The sequence below is a fragment of the Mesoplodon densirostris genome, chromosome 4 (assembly GCF_025265405.1).
Source record: "Mesoplodon densirostris isolate mMesDen1 chromosome 4, mMesDen1 primary haplotype, whole genome shotgun sequence".
Taxonomy (NCBI): domain Eukaryota; kingdom Metazoa; phylum Chordata; class Mammalia; order Artiodactyla; family Ziphiidae; genus Mesoplodon; species Mesoplodon densirostris.
Genome location: NC_082664.1, coordinates 112,709,973 through 112,724,489, shown reverse-complemented (window position 1 = coordinate 112,724,489; position 14,517 = coordinate 112,709,973). Strand labels below are relative to the sequence as shown.

The window sequence follows — 14,517 nt, the reverse complement described above, 5'->3', positions numbered from 1 at the left end:
CGAGGGGGAAGGCTCTCCTGCTGGTCTTCAGAGTCGGAGTGTTTGCTGGTGTAGGCCCAGTAAGCTTGCAGCTTGGGAAGTTGTGCTTTGGCCTGGATCACGCTTTGTGCATGCAGCTTCGGGGGCTATTTCTGGAAGCCAAAATGAGGAAGCTTCCCTGGTTGGAGCCTGGAGCCTCAGGCCAGGCCTCTGTCCCTCCCTGTCATTTGTTTGGGTGCATCAAAGTTCTTTAGTGCCCGGTGGGGCTGGAGCAGTGGATGGGTGTGGGCTGGGGTTGGTCTTCAACGGAAGGGTGTTGATGGATTAGGCCTAGGTATTGCCCATGTCAGCAATTCCACTGCAGCTCCCGGCACAGTTGAGGCACTATGTGGGTCATCATGGAGTGGGTTTAGGACCGAGTGCTGCATTTAAGCCGGCGTGGTGACTGCTGGTCTGCAGAAGGTGGTAAGGCATCATGAGGACATGTCCTGTGTGATGTCGTGGGATGGGCTGTCATGATTGGGTTGCAGGCGCTGGCCACGTCTTCCCAAGAATGTGTCCTGTTCGTGATGGGCTGGCATCAGCTGCCTCTGAAGGGGATGGTTTTGGCAGTACATGAGGATGCAGTTAGGTACTTAAACTGCATAGATTTGTGATCCCGTTGCCGGAGGAATGTCGCCCAAAGTGTGTCTTGCGGGACGTAGAGAAATTAGACATGCTGAAGCGTCTGGGCCACTCTCCTTGGGGGTATTTGAGTTATGCGTACATGCCCTTTGGCCACTTTGTTTCCTTGTTTGGGAATATGCAAAGCAAAAGTGTTTCTCCGAGAGGGCATGATGCGGCCAGCCCGTGTGGCACACAGGAGTTTTGAACAGCTAGAGGTTGATCTGGAGCAGTCCCTTGGCGGAGCAGAGATGCGTTCAGTGTTGCGATGCTATGTGTGCTGCCGTGGACAGCCACTGTGCCCTTTGAAGCTTACAATTCCCCTCGCATAACAGAGTTCTTCCGCTGGAAATCGGTCTATCGTCCTCGGGGAGAGTGCCTTTGATCTTTGTGAGGTTCTCGGTAGTGTCACTCTGTCAGTGGAGAAGTGCCACGATGCATGGGGTAGGGTCAGAGTCATCAAAGCAGTCATGCTTGTGGTCTGTCCTACCTGGTATACAGTGAACACGAGTTTGCAGGATGTCTGTGGCTTCCAGGAGAGTCGTGTTGCTCTGTGGGCAGGAGGAGGGCACGTAGGATGACACTGTCAAGAATTTGAGCGTTTCCTCCGGGTTCAGGGCGGCCAAACCTGCTGGCTGGGTGCTGGCAACACGTGCCAGGGAAGGTAGCCTAGTTTCCACAGTGGGGTTTGAACGTGGTTCTTGGTTGCTGAAGCCCACCACTTCCTGTGGTGGGCATACCCATGGGTCATCGGAAAGTGATTTGGCGTAGTTGGCAACAATTGGCAGTTGGGCCGAATTTCGTTAGCCCCTTGAGAGGTGCCGGGCTGCATGTTGACTATAGCCAGTCGCAGGTCGGCCCACCCATAGGAGGTTTCCTTGCTCCTGAAAATGATGGGAGTGGCCCCAAGTGTACATTAGATATTCTACTGGGAGGCAGGATTTCCAGGTCCATGTATATGTTACACCCACGGCCGGAAGGCAGGTCTCGCCAGGTGTTTGTGCTTTGGCCAGAAGGCTTGGCTGTGGAAGAGTGGAAGTCCGTGGCCTATTTCAGAACCCCCTGGCTTTCAAAGTTCACATTCAGTCTGTTGAAGTTTGAAGGGGTCTTTCTCCATTCAGTGCGAGGGTCCAGATCCAGGGCGCTGTGTATAAACTCTGGCTTTTATGGTTCGAGGTCTCAGGAGAGGGCCACAGGGACACACAGAGACCATGGTGAGGATTCAGAGGCACAGAAAGAAGCCCACAAGCGCGCCCTCATGTGCAGTAATACTCACACATGCACACATGCGTGAAAACAAAAATATACCCTCTCACGTATGGGCCAATGTACATGCCTTACTTCCTGCAGTCGTGCTGTCAGACATTGAGTTCTCTGTAAAGGTTGACGTCCTTGGGAAGCAGGGTCCGAGCTCAAGCCCAGGTAAAACTTCTCATGAATCATGATCTCTGAGTTCACCATTCCAATTCTGAAACCTGCCTGAATTATGTCCACTTCTCAGGTGCCGCTCCTGGACAAGGCTGGCTGTCGGCAAAGACAAGAAGACCTACGCATTGGCTGATGACTGTAGGTGCTAAGGAAAAGTGGAAAAATGACGCGGGGGCATGTTGCTAAGCGTGGCTCTGGCTAACTCAGGAAGGTAGGCTTTCACCCACCCTATGATGTGCCATTGGATAGGAGGTTTTCCTCAGACGGTCCCAGTGGCTGCAAGAGTGGATTGACTGTTGCTCTTTCTGAGTGGCCTGAGTGCTGTGGATTCCCCAGGGCTTTGGAGTACTCCGAGGTCATGTCTCCTCTTCAGACCCCCACGGCATGCCCGGTTGTGTTCTGCAGCGTCCCAGCCTGTGCTTGGATCGATGATGACACCCTTGTATGCATTCCTTGGAAATCTGAACAAAATGAGTGAGAACACTCTACCGTCTCCTCATCGAATCTGAGGTCCAGCACGTTTCGTCTCTCGGGGGTAGGGGAGAGTGAGGAGTGAGGGCCAGCGTCCCCTTCTGACCTGCATGCAAACACCCAGCAGGGTTCCAGAATTCGAGGTGCTCCTACCTGGGGGTCCACTGTGTCTGCCCATAAGCGGGGTCATCTACGCATATTAGGTCCCTGCTGAAAGACCGTTGAGGGCATGCGAGGGGGAAGGCTCTCCTGCTGGTCTTCAGAGTCGGAGTGTGTGCTGGTGTAGGCCCAGTAAGCTTGCAGCTTAGGAAGTTGTGCTTGGGCCAGGATCACGCTTTTTGCATGCAGCTTCGGGGGCTATTTCTGGAAGCCAAAATGAGGAAGCTTCCCTGGTTGGAGCCTGGAGCCTCAGACCAGGACTGTGTCCCTCCCTGTCATTTGTTTGGGTGCATCAAAGTTCTTTAGTGCCCGGTGGGGATGGAGCAGTGGATGGGTGTGGGCTGGGGTTGGTCTTCAATGGAAGGGTGTTGATGGATTAGGCCTAGGTATTGCCCATGTCAGCAATTCCACTGCAGCTCCCGGCACAGTTGAGGCACTATGTGGGTCATCATGGAGTGGGTTTAGGACCGAGTGCTGCATTAAGCCGGCGTGTTGACTGCTGGTCTGCAGAAGCTGGTAAGGCATCATGAGGACATGTCCTGTGTGATGTCGTGGGATGGGCTGTCATGATTGGGTTGCAGGCGCTGGCCACGTCTTCCCAAGAATGTGTCCTGTTCGTGATGGGCTGGCATCAGCTGCATCTGAAGGGGATGGTTTTGGCAGTACATGAGGATGCAGTTAGGTACTTAAACTGCATAGATTTGTGATCCCGTTGCCGGAGAAATGTCGCCCAAAGTGTGTCTTGCGGGACGTAGAGAAATTAGACATGCTGAAACGTCTGGGCCACTCTCCTTGGGGGTATTTGAGTTATGCGTACATGCCCTTTGGCCACTTTGTTTCCTTGTTTGGGAATATGCAAAGCAAAAGTGTTTCTCCGAGAGGGCATGATGCGGCCAGCCCATGTGGCACACAGGAGTTTTGAACAGCTAGAGGTTGATCTGGAGCAGTCCCTTGGCGGAGCAGAGATGTGTTCAGTGTTGCGATGCCAGGTGTGCTGCCGTGGACAGCCACTGTGCCCTTTGAAGCTTACAACTCCCCTCGCAAAACAGAGTTCTTCCTTTGGAAATCGGTCTGTCGTCCTCGGGGAGAGTGCCTTTGATCTTTGTGAGGTTCTCGATAGTGTCACTCTGTAAGTGGAGAAGTGCCACGATGCATGGGGTAAGGTCAGAGTCATCAAAGCAGTCATGCTTGCGGTCTGTCCTACCTGGTATACAGTGACCACGTGTTTTCAGGATGTCTGTGGCTTCCAGGAGAGTCGTGTTACTCTGTGGGCAGGAGGAGGGCACGTAGGATGACACTGTCAAGAATTTGAGCGTTTCCTCGGGGTTCAGGGCCGCCAAACCTGCTGGCTGGGTGCTGGCAACACGTGCCCGGGAAGGTAGCCTAGTTTCCGCAGTGGGGTTTGAACGTGGTTCTTGGTTGCTGAAGCCCACCACGTCTTCCCAAGAATGTGTCCTGTTCTTGATGGGCTGGCATCAGCTGCCTCTGAAGGGGATGGTTTTGGCAGTACATGAGGATGCAGTTAGGTACTTAAACTGCATAGATTTGTGATCCCGTTGCCGGAGGAATGTCGCCCAAAGTGTGTCTTGCGGGACGTAGAGAAATTAGACATGCTGAAGCGTCTGGGCCACTCTCCTTGGGGGTATTTGAGTTATGCGTACATGCCCTTTGGCCACTTTGTTTCCTTGTTTGGGAATATGCAAAGCAAAAGTGTTTCTCCGAGAGGGCATGATGCGGCCAGCCCATGTGGCACACAGGAGTTTTGAACAGCTAGAGGTTGATCTGGAGCAGTCCCTTGGCGGAGCAGAGATGTGTTCAGTGTTGCGATGCCAGGTGTGCTGCCGTGGACAGCCACTGTGCCCTTTGAAGCTTACAACTCCCCTCGCAAAACAGAGTTCTTCCTTTGGAAATCGGTCTGTCGTCCTCGGGGAGAGTGCCTTTGATCTTTGTGAGGTTCTCGATAGTGTCACTCTGTAAGTGGAGAAGTGCCACGATGCATGGGGTAAGGTCAGAGTCATCAAAGCAGTCATGCTTGCGGTCTGTCCTACCTGGTATACAGTGACCACGTGTTTTCAGGATGTCTGTGGCTTCCAGGAGAGTCGTGTTACTCTGTGGGCAGGAGGAGGGCACGTAGGATGACACTGTCAAGAATTTGAGCGTTTCCTCAGGGTTCAGGGCCGCCAAACCTGCTGGCTGGGTGCTGGCAACACGTGCCCGGGAAGGTAGCCTAGTTTCCGCAGTGGGGTTTGAACGTGGTTCTTGGTTGCTGAAGCCCACCACTTCCTTTCGTGGGCATACCCATGGGTCCTCGGAAAGTGATTTGGCGTAGTTGGCAACAATTGGCAGTTGTGCCGAATTTCGTTAGCCCCTTGAGAGGTGCCGGGCTGCATGTTGACTATAGCCAGTCGCAGGTCGGCCCACCCATAGGAGGTTTCCTTGCTCCTGAAAATGATGGGAGTGGCCCCAAGTGCACATTAGATATTCTACTGGGAGGCAGGATTTCCAGGTCCATGTATATGTTACACCCACGGCCGGAAGGCAGGTCTCGCCAGGTGTTTGTGCTTTGTCCAGAAGGCTTGGCTGTGGAAGAGTGGAAGTCCGTGGCCTATTTCAAAACCCCCTGGCTTTCAAAGTTCACATTCAGTCTGTTGAAGTTTGAAGGGGTCTTTCGCCATTCACTGCGAGGGTCCAGATCCAGGGCGCTGTGTATAAACTCTGGCTTTTATGGTTCGAGGTCTCAGGAGAGGGCCATAGGGACACACAGAGACCATGGTGAGGATTCAGAGGCACAAAAAGAAGCCCACAAGCGCGTCCTCATGTGCAGTAATACTCACACATGAGCACGTGCGTGAAAACAAAAATATACCCTCTCACGTACGGGCCAACGTACATGCCTTACTTCCTGCAGTCGTGCTGTCAGACATTGAGCTCTCTGTAAAGGTTGACGTCCTTGGGAAGCAGGGTCCGAGCTCAAGTCCAGGTAAAAATTCTCATGAATCATGATCTCTGAGTTCACCATTCCAATTCTGAAACCTGCCTGAATTATGTCCACTTCTCAGGTGCCGCTCCTGGACAAGGCTGGCCGTCGGCAAGGACAAGAACACCTACGCTTTGGCTGATGACTGTAGGTGCTAAGGAAAAGTGGAAAAATGACGCGGGGGCATGTTGCTAAGCGTGGCTCTGGCTAACTCAGGAAGGTAGGCTTTCACCCACCCTATGATGTGCCATTGGATAGGAGGTTTTCCTCAGACGGTCCCAGTGGCTGCAAGAGTGCATTGACTGTTGCTCTTTCTGAGTGGCCTGAGGGCTATGGATTCCCCAGGGTTTTGGAGTACTCCGAGGTCATGTCTCCTCTTCAGACCCCCACTGCATGCCCGGTTGCGTTCTGCAGCGTCCCAGCCTGTGCTTGGATCGATGATGACACCCTTGTATGCCTTCCTTGGAAATCTGAACAAAATGAGTGAGAACACTCTACCGTCTCCTCATCGAATCTGAGGTCCAGCACGTTTCGTCTCTCGGGGGTAGGGGAGAGTGAGGAGTGAGGGCCAGCGTCCCCTTCTGACCTGCATGCAAACACCCAGCAGGTTTCCAGGATTCGAGTTGCTCCTATCTGAGGGTCCACTTTTTCTGCCCATAAGCGGGGTCATCTACGCATATTAGGTCCCTGCTGAAAGACCGTTGAGGGCATGCGAGGGGGAAGGCTCTCCTGCTGGTCTTCAGAGTCGGAGTGTGTGCTGGTGTAGGCCCAGTAAGCTTGCAGCTTGGGAAGGTGTGCTTGGGCCAGGATCACGCTTTGTGCATGCAGCTTCGGGGGCTATTTCTGGAAGCCAAAATGAGGAAGCTTCCCTGGTTGGAGCCTGGAGCCTCAGACCAGGCCTGTGTCCCTCCCTGTCATTTGTTTGGGTGCATCAAAGTTCTTTAGTGCCCGGTGGGGATGGAGCAGTGGATGGATGTGGGCTGGGGTTGGTCTTCAATGGAAGGGTGTTGATGGATTAGGCCTAGGTATTGCCCATGTCAGCAATTCCACTGCAGCTCCCGGCACAGTTGAGGCACTATGTGGGTCATCATGGAGTGGGTTTAGGACCGAGTGCTGCATTTAAGCCGGCGTGGTGACTGCTGGTCTGCAGAAGCTGGTAAGGCATCATGAGGACATGTCCTGTGTGATGTCGTGGGATGGGCTGTCATGATTGGGTTGCAGGCGCTGGCCACGTCTTCCCAAGAATGTGTCCTGTTCGTGATGGGCTGGCATCAGCTGCCTCTGAAGGGGATGGTTTTGGCAGTACATGAGGATGCAGTTAGGTACTTAAACTGCATAGATTTGTGATCCCGTTGCCGGAGGAATGTCGCCCAAAGTGTGTCTTGCGGGACGTAGAGAAATTAGACATGCTGAAGCGTTTGGGCCACTCTCCTTGGGGGTATTTGAGTTATGCGTACATGCCCTTTGGCCACTTTGTTTCCTTGTTTGGGAATATGCAAAGCAAAAGTGTTTCTCCGAGAGGGCATGATGCGGCCAGCCCGTGTGGCACACAGGAGTTTTGAACAGCTAGAGGTTGATCTGGAGCAGTCCCTTGGCGGAGCAGAGATGTGTTCAGTGTTGCGATGCCAGGTGTGCTGCTGTGGACAGCCACTGTGCCCTTTGAAGCTTACAACTCCCCTCGCAAAACAAAGTTCTTCCTTTGGAAATCGGTCTGTCGTCCTCGGGGAGAGTGCCTTTGATCTTTGTGAGGTTCTCGGTAGTGTCACTCTGTCAGTGGAGAAGTGCCACGATGCATGGGGTAGGGTCAGAGTCATCAAAGCAGTCATGCTTGTGGTCTGTCCTACCTGGTATACAGTGAACACGAGTTTGCAGGATGTCTGTGGCTTCCAGGAGAGTCGTGTTGCTCTGTGGGCAGGAGGAGGGCACGTAGGATGACACTGTCAAGAATTTGAGCGTTTCCTCCGGGTTCAGGGCGGCCAAACCTGCTGGCTGGGTGCTGGCAACACGTGCCAGGGAAGGTAGCCTAGTTTCCACAGTGGGGTTTGAACGTGGTTCTTGGTTGCTGAAGCCCACCACTTCCTGTGGTGGGCATACCCATGGGTCATCGGAAAGTGATTTGGCGTAGTTGGCAACAATTGGCAGTTGGGCCGAATTTCGTTAGCCCCTTGAGAGGTGCCGGGCTGCATGTTGACTATAGCCAGTCGCAGGTCGGCCCACCCATAGGAGGTTTCCTTGCTCCTGAAAATGATGGGAGTGGCCCCAAGTGTACATTAGATATTCTACTGGGAGGCAGGATTTCCAGGTCCATGTATATGTTACACCCACGGCCGGAAGGCAGGTCTCGCCAGGTGTTTGTGCTTTGGCCAGAAGGCTTGGCTGTGGAAGAGTGGAAGTCCGTGGCCTATTTCAGAACCCCCTGGCTTTCAAAGTTCACATTCAGTCTGTTGAAGTTTGAAGGGGTCTTTCTCCATTCAGTGCGAGGGTCCAGATCCAGGGCGCTGTGTATAAACTCTGGCTTTTATGGTTCGAGGTCTCAGGAGAGGGCCACAGGGACACACAGAGACCATGGTGAGGATTCAGAGGCACAGAAAGAAGCCCACAAGCGCGCCTTCATGTGCAGTAATACTCACACATGCACACATGCGTGAAAACAAAAATATACCCTCTCACGTATGGGCCAATGTACATGCCTTACTTCCTGCAGTCGTGCTGTCAGACATTGAGTTCTCTGTAAAGGTTGACGTCCTTGGGAAGCAGGGTCCGAGCTGAAGCCCAGGTAAAAATTCTCATGAATCATGATCTCTGAGTTCACCATTCCAATTCTGAAACCTGCCTGAATTATGTCCACTTCTCAGGTGCCGCTGCTGGACAAGGCTGGCTGTCGGCAAAGACAAGAAGACCTACGCGTTGGCTGATGACTGTAGGTGCTAAGGAAAAGTGGAAAAATGACGCGGGGGCATGTTGCTAAGCGTGGCTCTGGCTAACTCAGGAAGGTAGGCTTTCACCCACCCTATGATGTGCCATTGGATAGGAGGTTTTCCTCAGACGGTCCCAGTGGCTGCAAGAGTGGATTGACTGTTGCTCTTTCTGAGTGGCCTGAGGGCTGTGGATTCCCCAGGGCTTTGGAGTACTCCGAGGTCATGTCTCCTCTTCAGACCCCCACGGCATGCCTGGTTGTGTTCTGCAGCGTCCCAGCCTGTGCTTGGATCGATGATGACACCCTTGTATGCATTCCTTGGAAATCTGAACAAAATGAGTGAGAACACTCTACCGTCTCCTCATCGAATCTGAGGTCCAGCACGTTTCGTCTCTCGGGGGTAGGGGAGAGTGAGGAGTGAGGGCCAGCGTCCCCTTCTGACCTGCATGCAAACACCCAGCAGGGTTCCAGAATTCGAGGTGCTCCTATCTGGGGGTCCACTGTGTCTGCCCATAAGCGGGGTCATCTACGCATATTAGGTCCCTGCTGAAAAACCGTTGAGGGCATGCGAGGGGGAAGGCTCTCCTGCTGGTCTTCAGAGTCGGAGTGTGTGCTGGTGTAGGCCCAGTAAGCTTGCAGCTTAGGAAGTTGTGCTTGGGCCAGGATCACGCTTTGTGCATGCAGCTTCGGGGGCTATTTCTGGAAGCCAAAATGAGGAAGCTTCCCTGGTTGGAGCCTGGAGCCTCAGACCAGGACTGTGTCCCTCCCTGTCATTTGTTTGGGTGCATCAAAGTTCTTTAGTGCCCGGTGGGGATGGAGCAGTGGATGGGTGTGGGCTGGGGTTGGTCTTCAACGGAAGGGTGTTGATGGATTAGGCCTAGGTATTGCCCATGTCAGCAATTCCACTGCAGCTCCCGGCACAGTTGAGGCACTATGTGGGTCATCATGGAGTGGGTTTAGGACCGAGTGCTGCATTAAGCCGGCGTGTTGACTGCTGGTCTGCAGAAGCTGGTAAGGCATCATGAGGACATGTCCTGTGTGATGTCGTGGGATGGGCTGTCATGATTGGGTTGCAGGCGCTGGCCACGTCTTCCCAAGAATGTGTCCTGTTCGTGATGGGCTGGCATCAGCTGCCTCTGAAGGGGATGGTTTTGGCAGTACATGAGGATGCAGTTAGGTACTTAAACTGCATAGATTTGTGATCCCGTTGCCGGAGGAATGTCGCCCAAAGTGTGTCTTGCGGGACGTAGAGAAATTAGACATGCTGAAGCGTCTGGGCCACTCTCCTTGGGGGTATTTGAGTTATGCGTACATGCCCTTTGGCCACTTTGTTTCCTTGTTTGGGAATATGCAAAGCAAAAGTGTTTCTCCGAGAGGGCATGATGCGGCCAGCCCATGTGGCACACAGGAGTTTTGAACAGCTAGAGGTTGATCTGGAGCAGTCCCTTGGCGGAGCAGAGATGTGTTCAGTGTTGCGATGCCAGGTGTGCTGCCGTGGACAGCCACTGTGCCCTTTGAAGCTTACAACTCCCCTCGCAAAACAGAGTTCTTCCGTTGGAAATCGGTCTGTCGTCCTCGGGGAGAGTGCCTTTGATCTTTGTGAGGTTCTCGATAGTGTCACTCTGTAAGTGGAGAAGTGCCACGATGCATGGGGTAAGGTCAGAGTCATCAAAGCAGTCATGCTTGCGGTCTGTCCTACCTGGTATACAGTGACCACGTGTTTTCAGGATGTCTGTGGCTTCCAGGAGAGTCGTGTTACTCTGTGGGCAGGAGGAGGGCACGTAGGATGACACTGTCAAGAATTTGAGCGTTTCCTCGGGGTTCAGGGCCGCCAAACCTGCTGGCTGGGTGCTGGCAACACGTGCCCGGGAAGGTAGCCTAGTTTCCGCAGTGGGGTTTGAACGTGGTTCTTGGTTGCTGAAGCCCACCACTTCCTTTCGTGGGCATACCCATGGGTCCTCGGAAAGTGATTTGGCGTAGTTGGCAACAATTGGCAGTTGAGCCGAATTTCGTTAGCCCCTTGAGAGGTGCCGGGCTGCATGTTGACTATAGCCAGTCGCAGGTCGGCCCACCCATAGGAGGTTTCCTTGCTCCTGAAAATGATGGGAGTGGCCCCAAGTGCACATTAGATATTCTACTGGGAGGCAGGATTTCCAGGTCCATGTATATGTTACACCCACGGCCGGAAGGCAGGTCTCGCCAGGTGTTTGTGCTTTGGCCAGAAGGCTTGGCTGTGGAAGAGTGGAAGTCCGTGGCCTATTTCAAACCCCCCTGGCTTTCAAAGTTCACATTCAGTCTGTTGAAGTTTGAAGGGGTCTTTCGCCATTCACTGCGAGGGTCCAGATCCAGGGCGCTGTGTATAAACTCTGGCTTTTATGGTTCGAGGTCTCAGGAGAGGGCCATAGGGACACACAGAGACCATGGTGAGGATTCAGAGGCACAGAAAGAAGCCCACAAGCGCGTCCTCATGTGCAGTAATACTCACACATGAGCACGTGCGTGAAAACAAAAATATACCCTCTCACGTACGGGCCAACGTACATGCCTTACTTCCTGCAGTCGTGCTGTCAGACATTGAGCTCTCTGTAAAGGTTGACATCCTTGGGAAGCAGGGTCCGAGCTCAAGTCCGGGTAAAAATTCTCATGAATCATGATCTCTGAGTTCACCATTCCAATTCTGAAACCTGCCTGAATTATGTCCACTTCTCAGGTGCCGCTGCTGGACAAGGCTGGCTGTCGGCAAAGACAAGAAGACCTACGCGTTGGCTGATGACTGTAGGTGCTAAGGAAAAGTGGAAAAATGACGCGGGGGCATGTTGCTAAGCGTGGCTCTGGCTAACTCAGGAAGGTAGGCTTTCACTCACCCTATGATGTGCCATTGGATAGGAGGTTTTCCTCAGACGGTCCCAGTGGCTGCAAGAGTGGATTGACTGTTGCTCTTTCTGAGTGGCCTGAGGGCTGTGGATTCCCCAGGGCTTTGGAGTACTCCGAGGTCATGTCTCCTCTTCAGACCCCCACGGCATGCCCGGTTGTGTTCTGCAGCGTCCCAGCCTGTGCTTGGATCGATGATGACACCCTTGTATGCATTCCTTGGAAATCTGAACAAAATGAGTGAGAACACTCTACCGTCTCCTCATCGAATCTGAGGTCCAGCACGTTTCATCTCTCGGGGGTAGGGGAGAGTGAGGAGTGAGGGCCAGCGTCCCCTTCTGACCTGCATGCAAACACCCAGCAGGGTTCCAGAATTCGAGGTGCTCCTATCTGGGGGTCCACTGTGTCTGCCCATAAGCGGGGTCATCTACGCATATTAGGTCCCTGCTGAAAGACCGTTGAGGGCATGCGAGGGGGAAGGCTCTCCTGCTGGTCTTCAGAGTCGGAGTGTGTGCTGGTGTAGGCCCAGTAAGCTTGCAGCTTGGGAAGTTGTGCTTGGGCCAGGATCACTCTTTGTGCATGCAGCTTCGGGGGCTATTTCTGGAAGCCAAAATGAGGAAGCTTCCCTGGTTGGAGCCTGGAGCCTCAGACCAGGACTGTGTCCCTCCCTGTCATTTGTTTGGGTGCATCAAAGTTCTTTAGTGCCCGGTGGGGATGGAGCAGTGGATGGGTGTGGGCTGGGGTTGGTCTTCAACAGAAGGGTGTTGATGGATTAGGCCTAGGTATTGCCCATGTCAGCAATTCCACTGCAGCTCCCGGCACAGTTGAGGCACTATGTGGGTCATCATGGAGTGGGTTTAGGACCGAGTGCTGCATTAAGCCGGCGTGGTGACTGCTGGTCTGCAGAAGCTGGTAAGGCATCATGAGGACATGTCCTGTGTGATGTCGTGGGATGGGCTGTCATGATTGGGTTGCAGGCGCTGGCCACGTCTTCCCAAGAATGTGTCCTGTTCGTGATGGGCTGGCATCAGCTGCCTCTGAAGGGGATGGTTTTGGCAGTACATGAGGATGCAGTTAGGTACTTAAACTGCATAGATTTGTGATCCCGTTGCCGGAGGAATGTCGCCCAAAGTGTGTCTTGCGGGACGTAGAGAAATTAGACATGCTGAAGCGTCTGGGCCACTCTCCTTGGGGGTATTTGAGTTATGCGTACATGCCCTTTGGCCACTTTGTTTCCTTGTTTGGGAATATGCAAAGCAAAAGTGTTTCTCCGAGAGGGCATGATGCGGCCAGCCCGTGTGGCACACAGGAGTTTTGAACAGCTAGAGGTTGATCTGGAGCAGTCCCTTGGCGGAGCAGAGATGTGTTCAGTGTTGCGATGCCAGGTGTGCTGCCGTGGACAGCCACTGTGCCCTTTGAAGCTTACAACTCCCCTCGCAAAACAGAGTTCTTCCGGTGGAAATCGGTCTGTCGTCCTCGGGGAGAGTGCCTTTGATCTTTGTGAGGTTCTCGATAGTGTCACTCTGTAAGTGGAGAAGTGCCACGATGCATGGGGTAGGGTCAGAGTCATCAAAGCAGTCATGCTTGCGGTCTGTCCTACCTGGTATACAGTGACCACGTGTTTGCAGGATGTCTGTGGCTTCCAGGAGAGTCGTGTTACTCTGTGGGCAGGAGGAGGGCACGTAGGATGACACTGTCAAGAATTTGAGCGTTTCCTCGGGGTTCAGGGCCGCCAAACCTGCTGGCTGGGTGCTGGCAACACGTGCCCAGGAAGGTAGCCTAGTTTCCACAGTGGGGTTTGAACGTGGGTCTTGGTTGCTGAAGCCCACCACTTCCTGTGGTGGGCATACCCATGGGTCATCGGAAAGTGATTTGGCGTAGTTGGCAACAATTGGCAGTTGGGCCGAATTTCGTTAGCCCCTTGAGAGGTGCCGGGCTGCATGTTGACTATAGCCAGTCGCAGGTCGGCCCACCCATAGGAGGTTTCCTTGCTCCTGAAAATGATGGGAGTGGCCCCAAGTGTACATTAGATATTCTAATGGGAGGCAGGATTTCCAGGTCCATGTATATGTTACACCCACGGCCGGAAGGCAGGTCTCGCCAGGTGTTTGTGCTTTGGCCAGAAGGCTTGGCTGTGGAAGAGTGGAAGTCCGTGGCCTATTTCAGAACCCCCTGGCTTTCAAAGTTCACATTCAGTCTGTTGAAGTTTGAAGGGGTCTTTCTCCATTCAGTGCGAGGGTCCAGATCCAGGGCGCTGTGTATAAACTCGGGCTTTTATGGTTCGAGGTCTCAGGAGAGGGCCACAGGGACACACAGAGACCATGGTGAGGATTCAGAGGCACAGAAAGAAGCCCACAAGCGCGCCCTCATGTGCAGTAATACTCACACATGCACACATGCGTGAAAACAAAAATATACCCTCTCACGTATGGGCCAATGTACATGCCTTACTTCCTGCAGTCGTGCTGTCAGACATTGAGTTCTCTGTAAAGGTTGACGTCCTTGGGAAGCAGGGTCCGAGCTGAAGCCCAGGTAAAAATTCTCATGAATCATGATCTCTGAGTTCACCATTCCAATTCTGAAACCTGCCTGAATTATGTCCACTTCTCAGGTGCCGCTGCTGGACAAGGCTGGCTGTCGGCAAAGACAAGAAGACCTACGCGTTGGCTGATGACTGTAGGTGCTAAGGAAAAGTGGAAAAATGACGCGGGGGCATGTTGCTAAGCGTGGCTCTGGCTAACTCAGGAAGGTAGGCTTTCACCCACCCTATGATGTGCCATTGGATAGGAGGTTTTCCTCAGACGGTCCCAGTGGCTGCAAGAGTGGATTGACTGTTGCTCTTTCTGAGTGGCCTGAGGGCTGTGGATTCCCCAGGGCTTTGGAGTACTCCGAGGTCATGTCTCCTCTTCAGACCCCCACGGCATGCCCGGTTGTGTTCTGCAGCGTCCCAGCCTGTGCTTGGATCGATGATGACACCCTTGTATGCATTCCTTGGAAATCTGAACAAAATGAGTGAGAACACTCTACCGTCTCCTCATCGAATCTGAGGTCC

At 53.3% G+C, this 14,517-nt stretch overlaps 5 non-coding genes across 5 annotated transcripts; all 5 read left to right on the top strand.

Moving 5' to 3' along the window:
* The first annotated feature begins 2,492 nt into the window (after window positions 1-2,492).
* On the top strand, window positions 2,493-2,584 carry LOC132489840 (small nucleolar RNA SNORD116). Its single transcript, XR_009532208.1, has one exon. It is a non-coding gene; the product is annotated as a small nucleolar RNA SNORD116 (small nucleolar RNA).
* A 3,524-nt stretch (window positions 2,585-6,108) lies between these two features.
* LOC132489499 (small nucleolar RNA SNORD116) lies at window positions 6,109-6,200 on the top strand. The gene has a single exon (XR_009531909.1). It is a non-coding gene; the product is annotated as a small nucleolar RNA SNORD116 (small nucleolar RNA).
* A 2,681-nt stretch (window positions 6,201-8,881) lies between these two features.
* On the top strand, window positions 8,882-8,973 carry LOC132489839 (small nucleolar RNA SNORD116). Its single transcript, XR_009532207.1, has one exon. It is a non-coding gene; the product is annotated as a small nucleolar RNA SNORD116 (small nucleolar RNA).
* Window positions 8,974-11,653: 2,680 nt separating this feature from the next.
* LOC132489838 (small nucleolar RNA SNORD116) lies at window positions 11,654-11,745 on the top strand. The gene has a single exon (XR_009532206.1). It is a non-coding gene; the product is annotated as a small nucleolar RNA SNORD116 (small nucleolar RNA).
* A 2,680-nt stretch (window positions 11,746-14,425) lies between these two features.
* LOC132489837 (small nucleolar RNA SNORD116) lies at window positions 14,426-14,517 on the top strand. The gene has a single exon (XR_009532205.1). It is a non-coding gene; the product is annotated as a small nucleolar RNA SNORD116 (small nucleolar RNA).